This window comes from Meles meles, chromosome 10, assembly GCF_922984935.1.
Source record: "Meles meles chromosome 10, mMelMel3.1 paternal haplotype, whole genome shotgun sequence".
NCBI classification, from domain to species: domain Eukaryota; kingdom Metazoa; phylum Chordata; class Mammalia; order Carnivora; family Mustelidae; genus Meles; species Meles meles.
The window spans coordinates 4,689,972-4,700,962 of record NC_060075.1 but is presented as its reverse complement, the minus strand read 5'-3'; positions in this window follow the sequence as shown (position 1 = coordinate 4,700,962).

Sequence of the window (10,991 nt, the reverse complement as noted above, 5' to 3'; positions counted from 1 at the left end):
AGGACTGGGTTTTATGTGCATGTAGTGATGAATCACTAAATTCTACTCCTGAAATTAATACCGCACTATGTTAACTAACTTGAATTTAAATTAAAAAAATTTTTTTGAACTTGCTTCGCATATTTTTTGTGTGTGTGTATGCCCTATATTTATACACACATATTGTTGCATATGTATGCTACTGTGTTAATGCTATTGTACGACATACACAAAAAATAAAAATATAAAGAATGAAATAATATTTTTTAACAATTCTCATTTAATTTCATCTATTAATGGAACAAAAAGCATTTTACTTTGCGATCGATTATGCCTCACTATTGCACAAGATCTTTATTTAACACTATGATAATTATTCAAAGTCTGGTATCAAATTTGGTTTCCTTCTGTGCTTGTTTTCATTACTGAAACTTGCCTGCTTTGCTGAAAAAGATATTTTCCACAGAAGTGGAGAAATGAATGGCTTATCTTTCAACTCAAAGATTCTTTGAAGTTCTCTGCAAAGAAATAACCCCCGGACCTACGTGCCATATAACGTATTTCCAGGGTCAATCTGCATCTCATTAAAAAACTTCTGTGACGGGCGCCTGGGTGGCTCAGTGGGTTAAGCTGCTGCCTTCGGCTCAGGTCGTGATCTCAGGGTCCTGGGATCGAGTCCCGCATCGGGCTCTTTGCTCAGCGGGGAGCCTGCTTCCCTCTCTCTCTGCCTGCCTCTCTGCTTACTTGTGATCTCTGTCTGTCAAATAAATAAATAAAATCTTAAAAAAAAACAACTTCTGTGACGATCACACACTTTAAGATAGTGTTATCCATGACCTGTGCGTGTAAACGGGGCCTTCTTGGGGGCCGTGGTCAGCCCCTGGAGTGCCTACCCTTCTTCGCTTTCCATCAGGGACACAGAGCAGCCAAGGCACTGACCTGTGTCCACCAAACTCTTAGATATGAGCAAAATTGTATTTTGTTTCTGTTTATATAAAAAAATAGGTACGATAGGAATTTTCCCTGTAACCTCATGGTTTGACTGACATATACTCCAGTTGGGAGATCGATGCTTCAGGAAACCGAGGTGTCAAATACTCTGTGGGTTGTAAAGGGTCCATCACCAAATCTCAGGCTTGTAACCCAGCATGACGGTGGTAAGGGTCACCCTGAGAGGGGGCTACTTGGCAGGCTGCTAAGCCCCAAGCCGTAATGCAGTATGCCGGGTCCCAGGAGTCAGGACGAGTGTACAATTCCTCATCCCCCACTGGGGATCGATGGAACGTCCTTTAACAGCTTCAAAATATGGGGCCTTAAGCAAGGCACATAGCCTCCCTAGGTCTCAGCTTCCCAGTTTGCAAAGTGAAGGGGCTGGAAGAGGTGATCCTTCTCAAAAACAAACAAACAAACAAACCCCAAAACACCCCACAACCCTTAATTCTACAAAATAAAAAGAGAGCCCATGTTAACCGCCTCTGAAAGTTCAGTGCCATTGATAAATGGAACTGTCTTCTTAATTCTTTATTTCAGAGCAAAGAGAAAAGATCTAATACTTTTCTACTGTCCTTTATCCAGACCCGGTGGTTGTAGCCACGTTTCAGAATTCCTCACCGTTTGGACATGGTGCACGGATCAAGTCTTACCAGAAACAGCAGCGGGGTCTTCACTCATGCTGGTATTTCTGCAGTGAAACATGTGAGTTTTCACACTAAGTAGGAAAAAGATGAAAAAATAGTCTCACCTCCATGCAGGTTGAGTTTTACAGCCAAAAAGTTTGCCAGGGGCAGAGCCGAGCCTGGAAACCCAGCTTCGCCACGCTGGTATGGGTGACTGCAGAAATCTCCCTTCTTTGTAAGACCTAACACCAGTTTCTAGAAATTTCATTCTCTTGTAGTTTTGCCCAGTACATTCTAGCCCGTAGACAAAATAGCAAAGCCACGTAAACGGAGTGGCTGTTTTTCCACCTAGCAACTGATCCCTTGACCCAACCAGTTTGGTTTGGGAACTTGGACCGTGTTTGCCTTTCGCCAGCTGTGGGTAGTCTCAGGAGAGGCTGTAAATACAGCGACTTACTGTGGAGAAGGCTGCTGCTGTCGGCTGGGTCTGCAGGCTTCCGGGGATCTGCCTGCTTGCAGGCTGCTTGTGGGGAAGCACAGGTAACGTCTCACCGACCAACCTGCCGAGAACTGAGAGAACAAGAAGGCATTATCTGACCCTACAGTTTCGGCGGAACCCTTGGTCTGCATCTCTGAGTTTAGCCTTCCGTCTCGGGAGGAGGGGTGGAGGACAGAGGGGTTATAGCGATTCACTGAACACTCACAAAGTGCCGGCATGCCTATCTCCTCCTTAACTTCCCGCCTTTTTTGTACAGTCGGCATTATTTCCCCATGTTCCGGGGGGAGGTGTGACATTTCAGAGACAATGAGAAGCTTGCCCAGGCGGACTGGGAGTATAAACGGCAGGGCCGGAACTTGAACCCGAGCCCCTCTCCTTAATCACCGCTCACACGGCCCAGAATTGCCCTGTGGACTGACAGTATCTTCTCCATCCCCAGGAGCGCGCTGTTTGGACGTTGGAACCCGGGACCGACCACTGCTTCTCGGTCTACAAAATGAGCGTGAACCCCAGTGCGCCAGGCTCAGAGCTGCGGTGGGGATGGAACGGAATAATCCAGGCAAAGCCTTCAGGGCACTGATTTGTGTTTAAAAAAACGGTCGCTATTTTTATTATGAGACAGTTCCCAACTCACACATGGATCGAGCTCCGAAAGCTCATTTTACATTCAGTTGATTGAATCCGAACATACTTGCCCACATGAAGAACATCGGGCATTTGATTCGATTCCCGGTAAATACTTCCTAGTGTTGCTAACGGGGCAGGGAGCCGGGTGTGCCTCGCAGGGGCGGGGGGGGGGGGCTCTACCGCGTGGGGAGGGGCAGGCTCCCACCCAGCGCGCCCCAGGGCCCTTCTCAGGGTGCTGAGTGCAAGAGCCCGCAAGCTGCCTTCAGCCCCCGTCCTACGACAGGTTTTCCTTCACTATGATTCCCTTCCCGCAGTGGTAATAAAATATTCAGGTGTCTGGCAGTTGTCCAGACCTTAAAAAAAATAAGCAGCTGTCTTCTTCCTGCCCTCTTTGCCCTCTGTGCCCTGCATCCAATATTCCCATTTCCTCAGTAGCGGGCTCAGGAAAGCAACCGCCGCTTTATGATGATATGCTGATGCCCGGAGTCCCCTCCCCTTCCCAAAATTGTTCCCATTTCTACAGAAATGGAATCTAGAATTTCAGGCGGTGACATAGCGTGAGCCCAGGGACGTTAAGAATGCCCTTCCTACAACGTTATTTCGGGGCTCGTCACCCCTCTCTCCTTCTCCCGTTCCTTAAAGCAGTCCCTCCAAGAGCCCAGCAGTGTTTCAGAGAGGGGCAAGGAGGAGGGACTTGGACAGACCCTGGGACCTCGGATGGGTCATGCGCGTGGTCAGTGTCACTGGCAGTGACAGGGATTGTCCATTATCTGTGGGACAAAAGGAGTGTGTCCCAGCCAGTGACCGAATGTGTGGGTTATGGGTAACTGATGGCTAAGGTACCGTATTGTCCAAGACAAAAATTGGGATGCACAATCTGACAGGTACATATACATTTACGGGGCCGAATCGTTGAGTCTGGGATGCTGGCCAGAGATAGGGCAGCTGAAAGAGCGAGGTGGTGGATGGCAAGGGGAGGGCGGCGGGGCAGTGGGCAGGACTGACATGTCTCTATCCCCGGGGCACACACAGAGACAGGCATGGACGCCCCCGCCATGCCCCCGCCCCTTCCAAACATAACAGAGAATGGGTTCCCCTTTTTGCGTACTGGAGCCCTGAGCGGAGCCTGTCCTCTCTGTTTAGCTGCTGGCCAACCTTTCCAGCTGCCTCTGGAGCATCTTTCCCTGGATACCCCAGAAGTGCCTCAAAAGGCTCCTGCTGGTCCTTCTTCTGGCCCATGTCACAGTGTCGCCATGCAGAGAGTCATCTAAGCCAAAGATAGCAATTATTTCATCTTCTTCCCCCCCCCCCTTTTATTTTTAAAATCCCAACTGGTCCCTGAGACCTTCTGTTTCTATCATGGAAATGTCTTCCTTATCCCAAGTCCCACGAAGATCCATCTCCGTGGTTTCCTAAGTGATTTCCTCCCTTACCCACCTCTTCCGGGCACATGAGTGTGTGCGCACGCACACACATACACACACTCACCTCCCTCCTAAAACACTTCCGGATATTTATTGTCTAGAATGAAGTACACATGTCCTGGATATAACAGATAGAATGCGTGCTCGCTCGCACTGAACCCCGAGCCGTTTCCTGAAGTCCTTCGTGCTCTGTAAATGCTGTTCTTCTTTTCCACTTTTCATTATTTTATTTTTACATGTTTGCCTCTCGATGGAGCTTGTCCTAGTTCTCCTAATCAGAATTAATTGTTCTCTCCTTGGTGCTCCCTAAAATGACCCCACCCCGTCCTAACCACGTTCACAGGCGGACTTGTACGTGTCTCCTCCTCGACACAGCCTTGGAGGTCCTCATCTGTAGACCCCAATCCCTTAGCTGACAGACAGCATCTAAAAGGGCCTTAATAATTATGTGTATAAAATGTGCTGAAAATCTTTTATTCTGGCAGAGGGCAGTTGCATCTTGGGGACATCTTATTTCCTATCTCTGAAGTTTGGACCAGAATATGCCACCCAAAAGATGCCACTTTGGCATGGGATTATTTTGAGCTGAAGGCAATTAAGCAGCAGATGCAGGAGGAACTCTGCCCTCTCCCTTTCTGCCTGAAAGCAGGACGTACGTTTCCTTCGGTGCAGTTCCCCACCCGCCACCTCCCGCCCTTCTCCTGAGCCGGGGGGAAGGGAGCATCCCGGTCCCAGGACGCAGAAAGTCAGCAGTGAGGCAGGTCTGCATAAACAGACCTTACTAAATAACCCTTGTTTTCCATTGATTTCTCCCATATATATATATATATATATTTTTTTTTTTTAAAGATTTTTATTTATTTATTTGACAGAGGTCACAACTAGGCATAGAGACAGGCAGAGAGAGAGGGAAGCAGGCTCCCAGCTGAGCAGAGAGCCCGATGCGGGGCTCGATCCCAGGACCCTGAGATCATGACCTGAATGGAAGGCAGAGGCTTAACCCACTGAGCCACCCAGGAGCCCCGATTTCTCCCCTATATTTACCTTCCCATAATCTACTGCCACTAGAGGCCCACACCTCGTTCATGTGTCCAGCCACTTTCTCCCATTTATTGCCCTCTGTTAATGCGGTATATGGATGCCCAGGCCTCACTGCTTTTTAGGGTTCTCACTTTTTTGGGGGGAGGCTCCTTGTGTGTATATGAAACAGAACTTTCTCCTGTGAATCTGTCTTCTCTCCCTTTAATTCACATGTCCCAGTAACTAACCTAAGAGGTTGGAGGAACTGTTTTTCTCCCCTCCTCTACACTTCCACCCAGGCAAACAAATGTTGATATCCAGAGCTCTCACTTCCTGCCTCTGGGTACAATCCTCCCTCCTCTCCACGTGGCCCCTTTTAATGCCTGGGGGCAGCTCCTTGCCTTCTCCAAACTCCCCAGGGTGGGGTCCCTCATTCTCTCACATGCCCGCTGTGTTTTGTCCATTTAGTCTCAAAAATGATTCACTTTGTGTTAACTCCTACTCAGTAATCAAGAATACCAGGTCGGGAAGCTTCTGCAAGTGAGTCTTGAAGGCGGAAACTGGGGAAACTGGGGAAGGGCATTTGAAGCAGGACCTCAGAACGCTGTGTGCAGCGGGTGGGAACACGTTCTGCTCAGCGGAGTGTGTATGGTCCGTGCGGGTGACCTTCGTGGAGTGTGCGGCTGCCTTCAGACCGGTAGCTACGGAAATCCATTACATGGCCAAATACTGGCCATTCCCATTGGCTTGTTAAGGGGACATTCACTCCGTATCACTCAAGTTGGAGTCGGGCTTGTCAGGTTTGGTTCTGATTCTCAGGCAGAAGACCCATTCTCCTTCCTTGCTTCACACAACAGAAGGCACTAGGGGGAAGAGAAGTTATTATCTTTTTGGGGACTGTTCAGTTGACATGGGGCTTGAGTGAGGGGCACCTGGGTGGCTCAGTCAGTTAAGTGTCCAACTCTTGGTTTTGGCTTAGATCATGATGTGGGATCGAGCTCTGGATTCAGGGCAGACTTCTTGAGATTCTTCCCCCTCCCTCCTCCTCCCCTCCCTGGCTCCCACTCTCTCTCTCTCTCTCTCTCTAAACTACCTAAACAAATAAAACAAACAAAAAAAAAACTGGTGCTTAAGTGAATCCTATAGGCCTTCCCTTCTCTCCATCCTTCCCTCCCCCTCCCTCCCAGTCCTCCCTCTCTTCTTCCCTTTCCTCCCCTCCCCTCCACGAAGAGTTGTAGATTTGCAGTGTGTGCCAGCCCCCTGCTGGGTGCTGGGGACTGATTCAGAGATGGGCAAGGTAGGATCCCCGTGTCCAGCGGCCTGTCCTCCTCTCCTTTGTCAGCTAGGGATGTAAATCAGGATGACGGTCCTGGAAGGTCACCTCTATAAGACCCGGCATGGGCGGCAGCCAGTGCAGAATGGAAATGCCAGGCCCTTAGTTAAAAAGATTATGAAGAATTTCCGGAAGGCCGCTTCAGCGGAGCATTAAACCAGGCATGGGGCCCTTCTCAAGCATGGGGCCCTTCTCGTGTGTGTGTGTTCAGAAGCCAACAAAGGCAGCCCTGCCATGCGCTGTGTTCCTGCCCGGTGACCCAGGCGCAGAAGGGAAGGGGCAGGCAAAAGAGAGACTGTAAAACGAGCAGAGACGAAGGTCGCTGAAATCATCGGAGGCTGACATTCCCCACAAAAGGCCTCTTGTCTGCTTTCTTGCAGTAAGTATCCCGACCCCTCGATTATTTACAGAATCACATCTCAAAGGGACTTGGGTCCTCCTTCCAGGTTTTTCTTTTTCTTTCTTTAAGTCATTTTGGAGAGGGAAGGACACTGTCTTCTGATTTCTCTGCACCAAAGCTGGGTCAGAAGAATGGCTGGGAGGAGGAAGCACGTGAGGAGGGTTATGGAGAAAGGGGAGAAAGTTCTGATACTTTACTGAAGATGACATTTTCCGAAACTGGCCAGCAAGAATGCGATTGGCAGCAATTCTTTCAGTTAACTGAGTTCTGAATGAGGCTGTGTATTCCGCGGCGAGACGGTGGTCCACACAGAGGCGATGGGGTTCACAGTTCCTAAACCACAGGTGACCAGCTCCTGTGCTCGGCAGGTTGGTGGGAACCAGAATCTCGAATATCCAGCTACCTCATAGGTGTGAAACTGTACTTACAGTGACTCCTGAGACGTAGAGACCCCTGTATCATGACAGCACAAATATTCATCTTTATACACAAACTGTGGGGTAGAGAAAACATTAGCAACCTCTTTGCCCAATAAGGAGAGTGTCAGGAAGGGTTTAACCTGAGATCAGTCTGAGCTTCTGCTCTTAAGAACTGTTTTCTTCTGGGAGCCAGACCTGCAGATGGGAACAGAAAAGACACAACTCTCGTTACAGTCTTTGCTCTAAAGTCTATTTTATCTGGGGTGCCTGGCTGGCTCGGAAGGTAGAGCACGCCCTTCTTGAGCATTGGGTCCTGAGTTCAAGGCTCATGTTGGGCTTAGGGTCTACTAATAAGAAGAGTCAAGTCTATTTTGTCTGATGTAAGTATGACTACTCTGGTTTTCTTTTGGCATGTTTTTGCATGATTAGTGTTTCTCCATCCCCTTGCTTTCAATCTGCAGGTGTCTTTAGGTCTAAAATGAATCTCTTACAGGCAACGTATACATGGATCTTGTTTTCTTTTTTTTTTAAACCGTTCTGTTACCCTATATCTTTTGATTGGAGACTTTCATCCAGTTACATACAAAGTAATTATTTTTTTTCAAAGTAATTATTTTTTAAGATTTTATTTATTTATTTGAGAGAGAAAGAGAGAGAATGAGTGAGGGAAAGAGGCAGAGGGAGAGGGAGAAACAGACTCCCTGCTGAGCAGGGAGTCCAATACAGAACTCCAGCCCAGGACCCTGGGATCATGACCCGAGCCAAAGGCAGACACTTAATAACTGAGCCACCCAGGCGCCCTAGAATTTTCTTTCTTATTCAAGGCAGATGAGGTATTCAGCTTGCAATGACTGGAAAATTTTCCAGTGGTTGTTTTTCGTTAGCTGGATGGGTTAAAAACTAAGTAAGTACTGGGGCATCTGGGTGGTTCAGCTGGTGAAGTGTCTGACTTGATTTCAGTTCAGGTCATGATCTCAGGGTTGTGCGATCGAGCCCTGTGTCACCATCTGTGCTGGGCATGGAGCCTGCTTCAGATCCTCTCTCTCCCTCTCCTTCTGCACACCAGTCTCCCTGCTTGTGTGCACACATGTGCACATGCTCTGTCTCAAAAACCAAACACCCCCTAAGTACTAATGAGGTCAACCCAGAACGCTCGATTCCCCTGTAGCAACAGTAATTACAGCACGATAATGATGATGACTGCCATTTATTTAATGCCTGCTGGGTATCCGGCACCACTGTAAGTGTTTTACATAGATTATCTCTTTATTCGTTGCACCAGTCCTCATGAAGCAGGTAATATTATTTCCTAAATTTTACCAAGATGGAAATTGAGGCACGGAGAGGTTAAGGAACTTGCCCAAGATCACAAATTCATAAAGTCAGGGCTGAAATTCAAACTCAGGACATCTGAGTTCAAAGCGATGACTTTTACCAATATAAACTGTTTAACTCTGAATTAGACAAGTTTTAGCAGCATGAGAATTAAGGGGGCCTGGGCATCGGGAGAGCTGGTGAGAGGATATGAATAATTTGATGCAGCTCACATCCACGAGTGGAAAAATGTCTCAGATCTTAAGTAACAGTGAGGCTCAGTCTATTTTAACTCTTTTTAATGCCTTGGTTATCGTCCAAAGAGCCAGAACAGAAGTCAGAGATTGTGGATAAAAAATCCAAGAATATGATAATTACTAATTAAAGGGAAAAGCAGCTGCTGGGAGCCAAGACAATGAGGACAATGAACACAGTCTAACCTGGCATTTTTATAAACTCACCATGCAGCTCAGAAGACCCTTTCCTTACCAATAAGGACACTAAAGCTCAGAGACCGTGAATAACTTGCACAGAAACACATTTAAGTTTCTGAGATGGCATTTGAACACATCCACAAAGACTTCACAATGTGGGCTCTTTCCGTACTCTAATAAAGAAAATCAATTTTGTACATTTTAATCGTTATTAATATAAGAAAAATGTCTGGATCAAGAACACAGTATGATTTTTACATTAGCGGAGAGCTATTTGCTATCAGCTACATCTATTGGGAACACGGTGACTCTTCAACAAATTGTTCTTGCTCAGAATTCATCTCGCACCTTGGTCAGTAAAGTGAGCACAAGAAATAGTGATCTAAGACATGGTCCAGACATACACTGTTGCAACCAGAGTTTCCGCTGGATGAAAAGACTCAGACCTTAGCTGGCCTGGGTTCTCCCTCCCTGCTCCTCCCCCTGCCACTGTTCAGGTGCTCCCCATCACTCACGCTGCCCTCTCTAAGTTTCCCTGCACCACTTCTCCGGCCCCAAAGGACCAAGTCAACATCTGGTGAAGCTATTTTGAAGTGGCACAGTCTTGCTTCGTTCATTCTAACAACCTAAGAGTTCCTGCTGTGTTGCTTCTAAAAGAACGTTCTAGAATGGACACCAGCAAGGGAAGGAGAGGCTCCTGAGCAGCCAATTCCTCCAGAACCTGCTGCTTCTGAGACGGCACCCTGGCAAGAGACATTCGGGCTTCGCTGTTGGCAGTACGCTCTGTCCAGAGGGCCTGGCGGCCAATTACACTACTCAGCGGTTTCGTTCGTATTGGTACAAGAATTAGATTTTTCTTGGATGCTGCTCGGCTCTAGAACGCATAGTGGTTGCCTAATGGAAGTTCATGGGCAGTTGTTACTGGAAATAGAAAACGTTCAATGTGAAGAGCTCAACATTTTCAAACTGTCTTTGCAATGATCAAAGGACCAGGTTAGTCTGAAGGGCAGGCTGTCGGGATCTCCTCGCCAGCTCCGCACGCACATTATCTCCATGCTTCAGATGCTGGGGCACGACATGTTAGCATTTCCCTCTTTTCTCAAGAGGGCCTAAAGAAGGGGCCACGAATGACAATGAAGTTTTAATATATCCTAATTTGTAAAGTATGAGTCCCAGTTTTCTTTTTTGATTAAAAGAGGTATTGATAATACCTACCTCATGGGATGTGATGGAGAGTAAATGTGACAATGTACTGAAAATACTTGGGAAACCAAGACATTATTGTAATTCAGTTCTCCATCTGAGTTGGATAGGACATCGTTACAAATAAAATTATAATACTATTTGGTAGAACGGTTGGCCTTATTAATACACACATCTATAGATTTGTTTCTAGATTCTGACTGACAGACATAGAACTAGTGATCGATCTGATTAGAGGCATAAAGAAACACTCACCCTATTTTGTTCGAGAAATGAAGGAAGTGGTTTTGAATTGAAATGGAAGGATGAGTGACTTTGAATGGAATCTTGAAGGATGAAGATGATGGGTAGGTGAGGAAGAATGTTCTAGACTGACTTGACAATACAGAGCGTTTGGCATGTGGTCTGGTGGGCTTCCCTCATGTGTCAAGAGTATAATGTGAGATGAGATTAGGAAAGGAACTCAGGAGAGGATCATGGAGGAACTTGAAGGCCACCATCAGGGTTTGGGTCAAATTCCACAGTAATTCATAGGGATTCATCAAAGACTATGGGGAAAGAGGTTGTTGGCATGATGTACAAACCCCCTGTATTTTGCCATGATGCCTCTTATAACCGTATAACTTCCCCAAAAGATGTCTTGGACAGGCAAAGCATGGAGACAGGGCAGCTAGTGGGAGACCACTGAATAGTTCAGCCAGAGCGACGGTGGGATAGAAAGCC